A 15403-nucleotide genomic window follows, 5' to 3' on the forward strand; every position below is an offset into this window, starting at 1 on the left:
AGGAAACTCCAAATCTTTGGGGAATGACCTTGGGAAATCTAGCTAGGCGGCTTTCTTGAGCCCCCAAACTTCTGCTGTATTCAGAGGTATGGGGGAGTTTTGCTACACATCTGAGAGAAAGGGGTAAGCAAGGCCAAGGTATCCTCACAACCCAGTCTATCTGGTACATGTAAGTACTAAACCAGGACTAGGGTCCACCATCTACTCCTATGTGCATAAGAAAACGTTAACAATGGGCACAGTAGTGTCACACAAACACCCCAGCACACTTAGACCTCCGGGAAGCCCTGTTAAATTGGTCTACTGCTACCTTTGCTTTGGAATAGAACTGGTAGAGAAGACATTACTGTGTTCTCTACAAGTCCCTGGTATACCCTCTCTAGTCCTACAGACTCCCTGAGCTCAGGGATTATGGATTTTCATTCTGGGCTTAAAAGTCAGACGTGAGAGATTATGATCTGTCTGCCTGTCAGGGAAAACGTGGCTTGAGATGAAAGAACGGTAATAGAACCAGGGTTCTAGAGCTTAGCCCCCACCCTGAACCTTAGTCTGCCCTCACCCTGACCCTGCCCCAATCCCAAGAGGACAGAAATGTGGATCAGCCTTGAGCTGCTGCACGTATTCCCGGCACTCCCAGCTGCCAGGCCCCAGAAAGTGATTATGTGTTCCTCCATGCCCCAGTACCAACAGGATAGGGAGTAACGTGGAGACAAGAGAGGAGGCCTGGAGAAAAAAATCATTTCTTGTCACACAAAGAGACAGGACCTGAAGCTACTAGAGGATGTCTCTTTAAGGCTGGAGAGGCATTGGCCCTCTTCCAGAGGTCTGCAGAACCTGAGAGAACAGGGTTCAAAGAAGCCTGCTCCAGACCTAGTGTATAAGGACGTCGAACAAGTCCTTCCTCCAGTCATGAACTAGGAACCCCGTGGCTAGAATGTCTGGGGCCAGCAGAATCAAGCTCTCTACTGGATTGTGCTGTTTCTCATTTTTCCCAAATGTTCTGAACCCCATGCGTATAGGTGGGGTCTTTCTTCCTGGTGGCTGGTTCTCAGAGGGCAGTTCTAGTGATAAGGGGTATAGACTCAGGGTCTGGGGGTATAGAGGCCCTTTTCCCCTTATAGCCGCAGCTCTGTGATCGGCAGAAGGAGGATCTGTAACTTGGTGGTCTGGGCAGCCTTTCAAGGTAAGGACCATTCCACCCTCAGGGGCCTAGCTGCCACTTGGACCTCTGCTGACCAATACACAAGCTCTTCACATCTCTGGCTTCATCTCCTGGCAACCATGGCCCCCAGTGCTCTTCTACTTGCCTCTGCCCAAGTCTAATCCCACCCCTGTACCTTTGCTTCACCTGGACTTTCTCTATATAGTCAAATTCAATACATCTTGCAAGGCCCCGTTGCCCAGAAGTCCCTTTTTGACTGCTCCACACAACTTTGCGCCTGTCCTCCCTGTTGATGCAGACAAGAGCCATGTAATCACATTCTGCTTAGTTGCATTCCAAGCCAGACCCTCTCCCACCACTGAATTGAACATCTCCTCTATAAGACAGAAGGTGATAGCACCCTGAGGTTGGCTGAACTGAGGGCAGGAGACTCCTCTGGTACCACACACTCTGGGGCCCTCTTACATACCTTGTGTACCTTATAAACCCTATGTGTCAGGGAGTATCATTATCTTCATTTTATGGAGAAAGAAACTTGCCCAAGACCCCATTGGAGGTACCTGAGAAAATCAGACCTCGAGTGCAGCCTGCGAGGGGCCTACAGCTATCCTTCATCGATGTGCAGCTATATCTGGAGATTTGCTTCATACTGCATACTATTCCAAAAAGCTTGGAGCCCCCATCACAAGAGAGCCCAAGGTCCTACTGATGAGACCCTGTAACCCGTATACTTGCTGTTCCAGTGGTTAGGGTAGCATCTGGACCACAGTCACAGTAAACCTGGCCCACTGAATCCAGGAAATGGGGAGCAAGAGGGGAACCATCCCATGGACAGAGGAAGTGGCATAAGACACCACTAGTTCCACTTGTCTCCGCTTCATGAACTCTGTCCTTCCCAATCCCAGTGAACCTAACACTCTCCGAAGGCTTCAGATTAGTCCTTGCTATGTGGCATTAGATGCCTGTATTCTCTGCTCCGCCACTGGTCCTGTAAATTAGGTAGGGTGGGAGGATATGGAATCTCCACTTCCTCTGCTCTAAAGACTTCCAGGAGAAGCCGGAAGAAATACCTAATCTAGGGCACTCTGTCTGAAATTATACTCATTTAAAATCACATCCCCTCATTTCTCTGGCCTACAAGAAGTCCAGATGTTTCCACCTGGGTGTGCCCTATATATTACCATAGCAACTGTTCCATACACACAGCTTCGGTGGACCTTGGACACTGGGCCGTGGATGAGCTCTGTGCTACCTAGATAACATGGTCCATAGACCAAAACCAGCCTAGACTGGTTGTCACGGCAACTATGGGCATGAGACAAGCAAAGGGAGAGGAGAGTAAAGTGTACGTGTACGTGTGTGTGTGTGTGTGTGTGTGTGTGTGTACCCCATACATTCAGTGGAGGCAGGCAAACTACTTGGGCAAGTATTTATCTTTTTTATGATCTAACCTGGAGTCAAAGCAGATCCTTCTTGCAGTGTTGCTTGTCTCACACTGCTGAATCACAAGGTTACATGGAACCTTGGAGATCGTCTTATGCAACATTGCCCTCTCCAGAGAATAACTGACCTATGTGTAACAAACCCTATTGCCTCACTGTGGGCCAAGTAAACCCCCAAACAGAAGGAAACCACAAGGCCCACAGCTGAGGTTGTCTTGCCAACCCACTGATGACATCCAGCACAGAATATAACTTTATGATCTGTATCCACAAGCCAGATTTAGGAGGTCAGTAGACTGAGTCACCAAATGTCAACCACATATCCAGATAGATGACAGTCATTTGTCTCTGAGACACACTGTCCATCAGTTTCTTAAGGAGGTTCAGGAGCTCCAAACAGTTAAAGATAACTGTATTAATAAAGGAACCTTAACAGGATGTGGCCAAGACACTGCTTAGAGACACCTGGCCAAGTTCTGCCCAGAGAAGGCAGATACTCTATGCTGTGGCTGCTCTCATTGGTCCACTGACACCTGGGGCTTTTTTTTTCCCCTACCTCTGGGCTTTTATTAGCGTTTTTGTTAGATTTCTCAGTAAGGCATAGTATTCCATAGAGGGCTGCCATGGATTTGCATTTCAATTATTTTTAACCGGTATCACTGGCAATTTGTGCAGAAAAATGGCTCTGCAAATCCTAGAAATAGTTCTCAGCGCAGTGGGCGTGGCTTTTAGAGCTGTGGGCGGGGCTTTTGTGGTGAGCTCACAGAATCCTGCTCCTGGCTGTACCTATTTAGTATGGAATCCGAGGCTCCATATACCTGGCTTCCACTTCCACTGAGGTTGAGTTCTCCTTCAGTTTTGAAGTTCTCTTAGCTATCTGACCCCCATTTATACTGTAGAACATCCTCAGTTTGTATTTCTGTCCTCAGTGGCAGTAAAATCGTTAAAAGAAGGTACAGCCTTGTGTGGTGGCTCACATCTTTAATTCCAACACTTGGGAGGCAGAGGCAGGCAGGTCTTTGTGAGTTCCAGAACAGTCTGGTCTATCTACATATCAAGTTCCTGACTAGCAAGTGCTACATAGTGAGGTCTTGTCTCAAGAAAACAAAACAAAAGAAGGTATATCTAGGTATTTCTTGCCTGCTCTGGGGCGAGTAACCTGGAACTCACTGGCCCTACCTTAGCTTCCTCTGAAGTCTGTCCCTTCAATGCCACACACAGTGTGAATAGAAGATGGTACCTATGTTCATGGTTCTTATGCCTGCTACCTTACTCTTAAGCTACTTTCCCCAGAGCTCCTTCCCTGTAAGTCTGCTGAGCAACCTGGATGGGCAGAGCTAGGGGCTCTAATCCTCTTACCAAGGGCACCATGTGGGATGTGAGAGGATGCAGTCCAGTTTCTGTGAGGCACGAGGACAAGGACAGCTTTGACTCCTTGAGCCCCTGTAGGTCCTTACCTACCCTGGGATTTCTGAGAAGACCACAGTACGGAGGTGCTAAGGAGGCTGGCCAACCTTCACTGGGCAGGATACCCAGGATACCTAGGGGAGGTTCCTAAGATCAGGCCATTCTTTTATGCTCAGGCCTTCCCCAAGGACCACTGGTCTACACAAGCTAAACAAGGGGCTAGAGTTTCTGAGAAAAGCAAAAACAAAACAAAACAAAAACCAACAACACCAAATATCAAAAATAACTCAAGCAGTTGCCTACAGTTAAAGAAAACCTCTCCCTACAGCAGCCAAGTGCAAGATATACTGGATCTGGGAATGAGGGCAGGGGTGTCATTCCCAGGAAAACCACAAAAGAAAGTTTATCACTGGCAGAGGCAGGTGGATTTCTGTGTTCGAGGCCAGCCTGGTCTACAGAGTGAGTTCCAGGACAGCCAGGGCTACACAGAGAAACCCTGTCTCAAAAAACAAAAACAAAACAACAAAAAAAGAAAGTTTATCACTAACTCATCTACTGTCTAGTTGCAAGGAAGTAGCAAGGACCCAGATGAAGGGGGATGGCCCCAGACTACTTGTGATGGTATTGTAAAACTTAACAAAGACTTAGAATTTCCAGGGAGACAGAGTCTGGGAAGGCCTGTCTTACAGGTAGGCAGGATCATTCCTTGGGCAGGCATTCTGGACTGTGTAAGCAGCTAGGGGGGAGGGTTGAGCACTGGGGTGCATGCATTCACTGCTCCTCAATAACTGCTTCAATCTCCGGATGGCTCAGGCTTTCCGCCATGAGGGATCAGAGCTGTGCCACTATTCATGCTTCCAGCTTCAGGGGTCGTGAGGGTAGAACTCTACCCTGATCTCTGGGACAGGACACACAGGTCAGAACAGAAGCATAGCCAGGATGCTCTGTGGATCCTGCACAGCTGCACAGTTCCCAAGTGTATCCTAAACTCAAAGACAGAAGCTCTTTGCCGATTGTGTTCAAACTTCTAGACGAATATCTGGCACATAATAAGTGCTTAACTAAAAGGTTGCTGTTGAATATTAATTCCTTCTGGGGTTGGGCAGGCAGAGGCCTCAGTGTAGCAGAAAACAGGGAAACTGGGCCTTGCTGATTCTGTGTATTGTGTTTTGAAAACTCCAAGTGGCAGACGTTGTGTGGAGCCACTCACACACCTGCAATATGGGTGTTATGAGGAGGGCGTGGCCCTGGGCAACACTGGAAGAGGGGCCTCCAGGCTGCCCAGCGTCTGCAGTTCTTGATATTTGCTAAAATTGTTCCTACTGGGTTCAATTTGCTCTGGAGATAAATCTCATTGCCAGCCAAATGCTGTCGGGAGGAGTCGCTCAGTCTTCTTCACTCCCCCTCCCTCCTCCAAGCCAGCAGAATCCAGATCCCTCTCGTTCTATTTCAATCCCCTCTGGCAGGATACCTCAGATGACCTCCCTCCTCTAGCCTCTTCTTTTGGACCCCTCATGAGGAAGGCTCTGCCACCGTGGTCCTCCCAACACTTCTCCCTCAGGTACCGACAAGGTCATAGCATCTATGGCTGAGTATATAGGACCTGAAGACTGCCTGGGTTCAAATCCTGAACGGACCAACGAAATCATTTGAGTACTTTGTACTACAGTTTTCCCATCTGTAAGGTGGGATGAAAAGCACTTCCCTTGATAACAAAGAACACTGGGCATACATTGAATAATACCTATGCACCGGGCTCTCTTCTAAGCACTCTACCTACATGGAAGAGCTTAATTCCCACTAACCTGTAGGAGAAGGTTTATTTATTGACTCACTCATTCCTTTAATGCTGTTTTTAGAAACACAGTCTCGGGGCTGGAGAGATGGCTCAGCGGTTAAGAGCACTGACTGCTCTTCCAGAGGTCCTGAGTTCAAATCCCAGCAACCACATGGTGGCTCACAACCATCCGTAATGAGATTGGATGCCCTCTTCTGGTGTGTCTGAAGACAGCTACAGTGTACTCATCAATAAAATAAATAAATATTTAAAAAAAAAAAAAAGAAACACTGTCTCATACAGCCCAGGCTGGCCTTGAACTCACTCTTCAGGCAAGGATGGCCTTGAACTCCCAGATCTTCCTGCCTCCACCACCTAAGTACTAGGATTACAGGTGTGAGCCACTGTGCCCAGCTGCGAAAGCTATCTTTATTGCCCCCAGAAACAACCAAAGTAACGGAGACACAGAGAGATTTTCTTCTCCAATGCTGTGCAACTGGCCAGTGGGTAGCTGAAAGGGAGGCTGTGGAGCTAGGCTCCAGCCCTCATGAACTGTTGGGCGGATTAAAGGTGCTTCAGCAACGCCTGGTTTACAGAAAGCCATAGTAAGTGCCGGTTGCTGCTACAAGTGTAATTGCCCCACTCCTGGAGGCCTACTTGGTCCCAGATGGCTGCAGTGTTTATGTAAGTAGGGTCTTCCGAGCTCTGCCACACTACAGCCTCCTCCTCCTCTGCCCCATTAGGGGCACAGCCCCGGAGCACATAGCATCTACTCTGAACTCACTCTGTTTTCTGGTCAATTGTGCTCATGTCTCGCTCCACGGATGGCTGGGACATCAAGCTTATCTCAGCCCAGAAGTCCCCAGAGGACAGGGAACACAGCCGTGTGAACTCAGCATGAAATGACATGGACCTAGAATGGCAGAGGTGCCAGCAACACCCTGATCCGCTGGGGTAGAGGGAAATGGCGGTAAGGTGTGTGGCCCACTGACCCCACCTTCTTCCCTGCCACTTGGCAGGTGGTCTGCAGCAACAGAGCTGAGCTTGGACCGTGTGCAGTTGCCACAGTAAGCCCTGGTGGCAGATGGCAAGGCCAGGGGATTCGAGAAGAAGTGCGCGACTTTCAGGCAAGCAGGGCTCAAATCCCGACACAGCCCGGAGAGTCTGCAGACAGGTTTCAGGGTTTTTTTCTTTCTAACCTGAGTGAGTAACCGGTGACAAGAAGAGCAACACTGCATTCACAGAGGACTTTGTGAAAGAAGCGCCTAGTGCATACTGACACATAGTAGGCATTCAATAAATGCTAGCCATCATTATCACTTGGCTATCTTAGTGTTTCGGGAATTGGGAGGCAATGGGCCTGGTTTCAGTCCATCTGCTGATTCACCACCATCAATCATGAGCATAAGGCCCATCCCTCCTCAGGGAAAAGGAGGCCAAGGTCGAGCGAGCTCTAAGGTCTGCTGGAGCGTTTACTCACTGTGGTCTTTGATGTCTGCTCGTACCTCTGCAGTCTCTGCACTCTCTCCCAGAGAGCACAGCGTTCATTCCGCACTCCTCTCACAGACTAAGTCACAGTGGATATACTGTGTAAGTCATAACGGCTTTCTTAGAATGAGCCCTCTGTGCCTCAATCCACAAGACATGAACTGTGGCTTAAAGACAATCAGCTCACCAATGGAAAAGACACCACTACCAAGTAGAATCTCCCAGCTGGAGGCAAACTGCGCAGGCCCCTCCTGGTCTATGTGGGTATCAGCCCTCATATGGGAAGGAGGCAGAGAGGAGTCTTTGGCTGGTTCCCCAGTGACACATGTTTCTATGAGAGAAGATCTCTTCAGTGTGTGTCCACTTAACACTCATTCAAACATGCCACAAAGTGGAAGTAATTAAGAAATCCGTGTAAACCTCAAGGCGACCCTTTCTAGTCCTGCACACAGCCTCACACATGTGGGCATGTGGCAGAGTCAGCCCTGGTTTCCTTGCCTGTTCAAATTAAGGCCTGAGGACGGCCGTGTGCAGAGAGAGCCAGGGCTGAGTGTGAGCCAATGGGCCCAGTGCCGAGCTGTCCCTAGAAGAACCAGAGAGACCCTGGGATAGTCAGGGAACGCCCATAAGCACCTGTGGCCTGGAGTCTTACACTCTTGCCCCCAGGGCAAAGCAGAAGGAACAGCTGGCTGTGGATAGTCTTTGGCCCATATGAAGGCCATCATTCCCCAACATCCCAGCATGGTGGCAAGGCATCATGGGAAAATTTCTTCATGCCATATAAAGATCAAAAAGTGCTTGTTTGGACTCTATTTCAAGGAGAGTAAGGTTATGTTTTGTTTTGTTTAAGTGTGGTATACAGCAGAGAGAACTCTCTGGCATTCTCCTTCTCCACCCCTTCTAGGACCCTGCACCTCCCCCAGGCTTAGGAGAGAAGTAAAGACAAGTAGTGTCTTCTCAGCTAGAAGAGCAAACCTGGCTTACACAGGAGGCACAAGTGACAGACTGCTTGCTCACTCTGGGTTCCTTGCTTATCAAACACAGTGAATTCACCAACAGGCAGGGGCCATATGTATCTGAGCTTCAAGGCCCCCATCTCTCGCAGGCTGGTATCAAAATAATATAGCCAACAACTAGAAAGTAGCTACCTGGGATGTGCTCCAAGGCACCCTACTTTCCTTCCACACGAAGTGGCAAAGATGTGGGTCCTGCTACAGTATGGTTTATGCATGCCTGGTGCAGCCTTTGTTAATAGGCATACCAACAGGACACTGGGTGGGACACTGGGGACACAGATACTCCAAAAGAGTTTGCCGATTGAACCCCTAAACTGTGAACTCTTTGAAAGCAGGCTAAAGTCTTACTCATTTTCTACAGAGTCAGCAAGTGTCTGACACAAAGAAAATGCTCACTGGGTACTTGCTGACACAAGAGAGTGACTCAGGACATGTCCCGCCTAAGTTCAGAAGTAAAAGAGCAAAACAAAGTGGAAATTCTGTTCTTTCCTTTCTTCCTCTCTCCCCCTTCTTCAAGTGCGAGGTCCCCCATGAAGAAGGTATATCTTAACTCTCTCCCCATCTAACCCATCAAAGAGCTCAATGGATCCTCTGCAAAGATGTGTCTGTCACCATGACAACCACCAAGGACCACAACAGAGGCAGCACGGTGAACCTTGATCCCTTCCCTAGGTACCCCTGGGGAGGCTGGTGCTTCCCATTGTTCTTGTGAATCTCATCCCTAGAGCTCTTTTTGCCTGCCCCCCACCCCCTCCACAGGGATCACCTAACCTGGGATCTAGCAGACGTTTTGAAATCTGCCTGGAGAGGGTGGTCTTCAAGCTAACAAGTCAAAGGGCTTCCTAGTGTCAGCCTGCAACAGACATGAAAAGCAAAAGTCCCCGTCCCAGCTCACAGGGTCAGGATGAGTAAGGAGCGCCTGGCTCGGTGGATGGAGCTCATTAGCCTAACAATGTGGTACACACATGAGGAAGCCATTACAGCTAACAAAACTGCAAATGTAAAAATAGAGCTGCACATAGTTTCCTGGTTACCACATTCTATTCTGACGCTCTGTCAGTGCCTGTGAAACTCGGTTTACTTTTGTCCCTGCCATGCCCTGCTCTCAATGCATGTGTGCTTATTGTGGGAGAAGGTGGTTGCTCTTTAAATGCCCAGGCCCTGCCCCAGAACCCTCCTCTGCAAGGCCTGCTGTACAAAGTGAGCCAAGTGAGCGTGGTAGTTCTGCAGTCGCTCCAAGATCACTGCTGTTGAACTCTCTAGAGATGACTCCAAAGAGCCAGTTTACCGTCCCACCTGCCCAACATGGGAGAGAAGACACAGTGGCATGCTACCCATGCCAAAGGATGTCAAGGCTGTGAGCTAAACTCAAATTTTGCCCACTGAACAGAGTACAGAAACAAAGCTGTAAGACCAACCTTCTGGACCGCCTTGGGTCTCTAACAGCAAGGTCATTATGGACCGGCAGTGTCAGTCATACAGCATTTGTCTGGCATGTAAAGGCCCCTGGGTTCAATCCTCAGCACCACAAACAAACTCAAGTTCATCATTTTACTGGAGCAAATTTCCCTTGGCCTGGGACACTGACAGACAGAGCTTGTTTCCTGCAAGGTGTGTACTTTGGTATTAGGCATTGTTGGATTCTAAGGTATATTTTTCTGCTTTAATGTTTGCAAGGAAATCAATCAACACACAAACATCAATGCTATAGGGAGTTTAGAATGTGACTCTCTTAGGTCCCAGCCAATGGGTCACAAGGCACTTGGTTATTAGTTCATCATGCACCATCCAGGGATGTACTTGGAACAAGCATATTGCTGAGTGTGAAGTCAAGAATCTTCTTGGTCAGTATCAGGTCTTTGGGTTTGTTAACAAACTGTGTGGGTGAGACTCAGTGTCACTGGGTGACACTGTGGTTACAGGATCACAGGGAAGGGTATGTGTGTGGGGGAGTGACTTGTTATTACAGGTGTTCCTGGGACTGAGGCAGGTGTTGAGCAGCCAGGCAGGGAGCTCTGGACTGCCACCCTGGCTCCCAGCACCTTCACATTGAACTTGGGCTTTACTACAACCTACTCTCCCAGCTTGTCACCTCTCTACTGTGATCTCCCTGTGACATACACAGAGATTCTCACTATCTGAGCATGGGACAAACATCACCTAGGCCTCTGTGGCCACCTTCCTAGCCAGACCCTGAAGTGCTGTTAGACTTGACAGCTTTACTCTGAGTTGAGTCAAGCAAGGAGGAAATTGTCTGGGCAGTTTACAGGTTAGTATCTCATGTCAAGAGACAGGCCTGAGGGCAGAGGAGGTGGCTCAGTAGGTAAAGGCACCTGTTAACCTGTTATCAAGGATGATGACCTGAGTTCAATCCTGCAACCCAAATGATGGAGAAGAAAATGAATTCTTACAAGTTGTCCTCTGACCTCCATGTGTGTCATGACACCTGTGTATACACACACACACTTAATTTTTAAAAAATTTAGGGCTGGCTTGGTGACTAGCCTGGTCTTCATAGCAAGTTCTAGTCCAGCCAGGGGTTACATAGTAAGACCCTGCCTCCTTTTTTTTAAAGGAGATAAATTCAATTTGGATGTGGTGGCACTGTCTATAATCCCAGCACAGAGGCTGAAGAATGACAGATTTGAGGCCAGCTTGGGCTCCTTAATTTGGTCCTATTACAAAACAACAGAAAAGAAGCCACTCCTAGGCCCAGGCCACTTCTATCCCTCAGAGATAAAGAGAGTCCAGACAGAGGCTCTCCTATATAGGAGGTCTTTCCCAGGGTACTTACCCACGCAGGAAAAACTGTCCTCAGTCCTGCTAGCGGGGCTGGTATATCCATCAAGGGCCCAGCTTTCCTGAGGAACGGGGCCAGGTTCCTGGTCTGTCTGCAATCTGTGGGGTGAGAAGGAAAGGTTACTCATGGCCTTCAAGCCCCTCTGTGGAGCTTGGCAAACCCTTTTTGAGCTTGGGTCCTCTCTTTTACAATGCCCTGAGCTCTGTGGGCCTCCTGGGGATGTATGTACATGCAGACACTCCAGCAAGCAGCAGAGCTGGACCAGGAAGGAGTCTCCAAGGGCACGGGAATGTTCAACATCTGTTGCCCTTTGCAGCCCAGCAGTGTTCACCATTCACAGAGCAGGAAGATGCCCCAGTGGCTCCAGGCTGGGGGTCTTCTCTCCTGCTGTGATTCTTGCCCTGAAGATGGTCATGTCTGCTCAACAGAGAGCATGCCAGCAGGGAAGGGCTGTCTGAAGTTGACGCCAGACTCCTGGTACTCAGAGGGCATTTGGCCTCTGTGGAATTGCTCACCTCAAGCACACAAAGTCAGGAATGGAGGAGTAGGCTCAGCCTGAACCATAGTGACTCCTGGGAGGACAATTTCAAGCTAGGCCCATGGTGCCAACAGGAAGGGAGGGTGAAGTCTCTGGGCACTGGCTACCAAGTGCACAGACCACAGAACACAGCTCCAACCATACAACCGCTCCAGGAACAAAGGCTGTGGGAGCTCTCCTTACATGCAATTACCCTGGGCTCAGAACAGTCCCGCCTACCCCCATGTCCCCGCCCCAATGTCACCAGCTAAATGGACCCTTTGGCAGCTTGGCAGGAGGGGGAAGGGAGGGCTGTGCAGACAAGAGGGGAAATTGACAGGCTGGGCCAGGGGACCCTGGGAGTCGCTAGTGCTGCTGCTGTTTGTCTTTTAGGTTTTCACTTTTTCCAATACCTCTCCATCTGGGACTCTGAATCCAGCTCCGCCATGAGCTCACTGTGTAACCCAAGCGACCATCTTCCCCTCTCTGGGCCTGGCTTTCATCAGGAGGGAGAGATGACCTCTGAAGGGCCAGGCTAGAGTTACAGTCTGACTGTCTGGGTTTGCAGGAGGGGTCTGTGGCTATAGCTGCCTTGCTCTAAGCCATCTGGGCAGTCTTGGGATGATGTGTGCCAGCCCTCAGATGGGTACCCAGCACCAAACGAGGCTGAGTGGAGTGAACTGAGGAAGCAGGAGGTCTCATGCTGGCCTCTGGGAGGTGCTTGATATAGTGGAGACAGTCAATCTACCCAAGTACACAGCAGTCAAGGGAGAAGCAAGTGTGTTGCTTTCATGAAAAAAAAAAAGTAGCATGGGCATGCAAGATATTGTTGTGAAATGGCAGATATATTGTGAAGACAAGGGAACGCTATGTAACATATTAAAGGTTTCATTGGGTAGCATCATATATAAAGAGCTAGGCAGTGTCTGTCTGGGAGCATATAGGTGCTGCCTGTGTTTGACTGTCACCAGTCTACGCCACCATTGTGTTACAAGGGCAGATGAGACTAGATCATCTGTAGGTACCAGGAACCCCAAACCAAGGAGCACGGAGGAAGGTAGCCTTTGCTTCTCTGCTCTTAGTTGGCTCTGCCCATGTGTCTCTACCTGCTGCTACTTCCCTGTGTATGCTGGGGCTTGTCACACTTTTCAGCCAGAAAGGACAGAACAACAAAGTCAGGGGGAAGAGGCTGAACTAGAGAAGAGAAAAACCATATTGGTGACTTCAATGACTCTACATTCCTGACACCTTTATCAAACCTCCTTAACTATAGTCTGACCCAAGACGTGCCTGAGGACCAAAGGCATGCACTATCAGGGAAAGGAAGCCCTTGGGGAGTGGAGAAGACATGGGATTATAATATAGATGCTGTCACCTGTCAGAGGAACATACAGGGAGTGAAGGAGGAAGCTGTGATGGAATTGGATGTGTGAGACCAAAACCTGGAAGATGGCCAGAGGGACATTCTGCCTTCTGGAGCCCCAGGAGGAAGGGCATCAAGAGGAGGTGGAAGGTAGGAGATGGGAGGCAGGTGAGTAATTGGGATGGCCACACCCATGATTTTGAAAACATAAGGCTGGGAGGCAAAGTGAACCATGGGTAATGGACTTGTTCCTGGACCATGCTGGAGAGGAAGAGGGCCCCATTAATCTTTGCTTCTGCGTTCACCTGAGATTTTACAGAAGCCCAAGGTGTTGGGAGGTGGAGATAGATTTCCACGAAAACAGGATGTCTATGGATTCTAGGGAACAGATGGCACCTCCTTGGCTATAGAACTTAGATGGGTGGTCCAGCCAAGCTCTTGGCAGAGCTTGCCCATGGCAGCAGCTCTCGGCCGGGCAGGGTGTGCGGAGATCCAGCCCATCTGCCTACAGCATGCTGGGGTATCCTCCATCCAAATCTTCCTCAAGCTGTGACCCATCCTCCAACCACAAGTGAAGGCCTGAGAAGCATGCGGGCTAAGGATGGCCGGTAAGGCTCTTCCCAGAGGTGTAACAATCCCGCTTCGGTCAACAATGCAAACACACAGTCCATGTTTGCTGAACGGTGGAAGCACGGTTCTGTTTAAGTTGCATTAAAATGTTCAGAGGGAAACAGTCTGACCTCTTTGAAAAATGCCAGACTGTAAATATACCAGGGGACTTGTAGGGTGGATAATATAAAATCTTAGACTACTTAATACCTAGACACTTTTTCCCAAAGAATGAATTCGAAATGAAGGGAATCAGGTAGGAGAAGAGAGTCATGGTCACCAGGGAGGCATTTAGCTGTTAGGGAAAAAGCCATCCAAAGGAAGGTGGGGTTTGGTAGTGGAGCCCTTGCCTAGAACACTAGTGGCTGTGGTTTTGACACCCAGCAAGAGAGAAACAAAAGGAAGGCCTTCCCTGTGTCTATGCTTCTTGATTCAGCTTTAGCTTCAGAATCTCAGGTAGAGAAAGAGAAAGGACAGATGTGACCTGCCCTTTAGAAAAGGGGACATTTGTGCATTGAGTCTGTAGGTGCAGTTGGGAAGAAGGGCTTGCCTTGCTGAGAACTCTCTCAGGCTGTGGAATCAGCTGGGATCCTGTAGTAATATAACGCCCTGCCTTACGGGCAGTTAGTTTGTAAGCCTTTCTTGCTGTTGGAAAGTTCTCCCAATCCAGCCTCAAATCTATATTGAGCCACTCTGATACTGAGTCAGCTCTTTGGAGCTGCCCCAAGCAAACCAATTCATCTTACAACGTGACAGCCTTTCCCATATTTGAGAACAGCTCACATGCTATCCTGTACCTTCTCTTTCCAAAGCAAGCGAACTTGCTCACGTCCGCTAATCGTTCTTAAAACACCTCGGTGGGGCTCCTCACTAAGCTGTCAGCCTTCTCCTGAACGTGTTTCGGTGTGTCAATGTCCTTGTAAAACATGGTGTTCATAACCGAATGTAGTACTAAAAATGCGGCCTGACCACACGCAGAATATAGTGGATATTCATTTCCTTGTCCCAGGTCTCAACACCTATTACTGTGATATAAGGTTGCACAGTCTTGTCTAGAGATCTAAACACACCAGAGTTGACCCCTAATGAAGAATGATGCTCCTAAGGCACCCGGCCTTCAATTGCTGTGATGGCTCAAGAGTCCCCAGTACCCAGGGGCTGATGCAAAAGCTTGTATACCCAAAATGCAAATGGTCAGCTACTTCCTGTATTAGCATGAAAGGTGTGGGGGGAGGGGTACACAGGAAGTGAGTGTAGTCAGGAAGGGGTGTAATTTGCATCCGGGCATTTCTAACCTACATAATGATTAGTAATTAAAGCTTAGTTTACTTAATGCGGTCATGTTAGTAAAGAGTTATTTTTTACTTAAAAAGCCTAGTTGGCTAAATGTTATTCTATGCACTTAGCTCGCCATGTGTGCAAGCTGGGGAGGCTGGCATGCTGACCACACTGCTGCGAATGTGCTGCCACTGCCAACGACAACAGTACCTGCCTAGCGACTCGAGAAGTACTGATCACCAATACACTGCACATTTAAACAGGTGTAAGGTAGCGAGTGTGACAAGCAGTGCAAACAAGCAGGTGAGAGAGAGATGGACAGACAGACAGACACAAGAGTGCTAAGAGGATGGCACATCTTTGCTCAAGCAATTGAAGACTCAGTGTTCAAGACAACACCGTTTGTCTAACACACAGTGGTGGCAAACAGCCTACACAAATTTGGCAAGGCTGAAGCACCTGCTGACGCACCTGCCTGTGTATCTGGCTGCTTAAACACCTTTAATACCCAAATATAGATTCATCATTTCCACGAGAGTGTGAA

The sequence above is a fragment of the Grammomys surdaster genome, unplaced genomic scaffold (assembly GCF_004785775.1).
Source record: "Grammomys surdaster isolate TR1022 unplaced genomic scaffold, NIH_TR_1.0 145, whole genome shotgun sequence".
In the NCBI taxonomy this organism is placed as follows: domain Eukaryota; kingdom Metazoa; phylum Chordata; class Mammalia; order Rodentia; family Muridae; genus Grammomys; species Grammomys surdaster.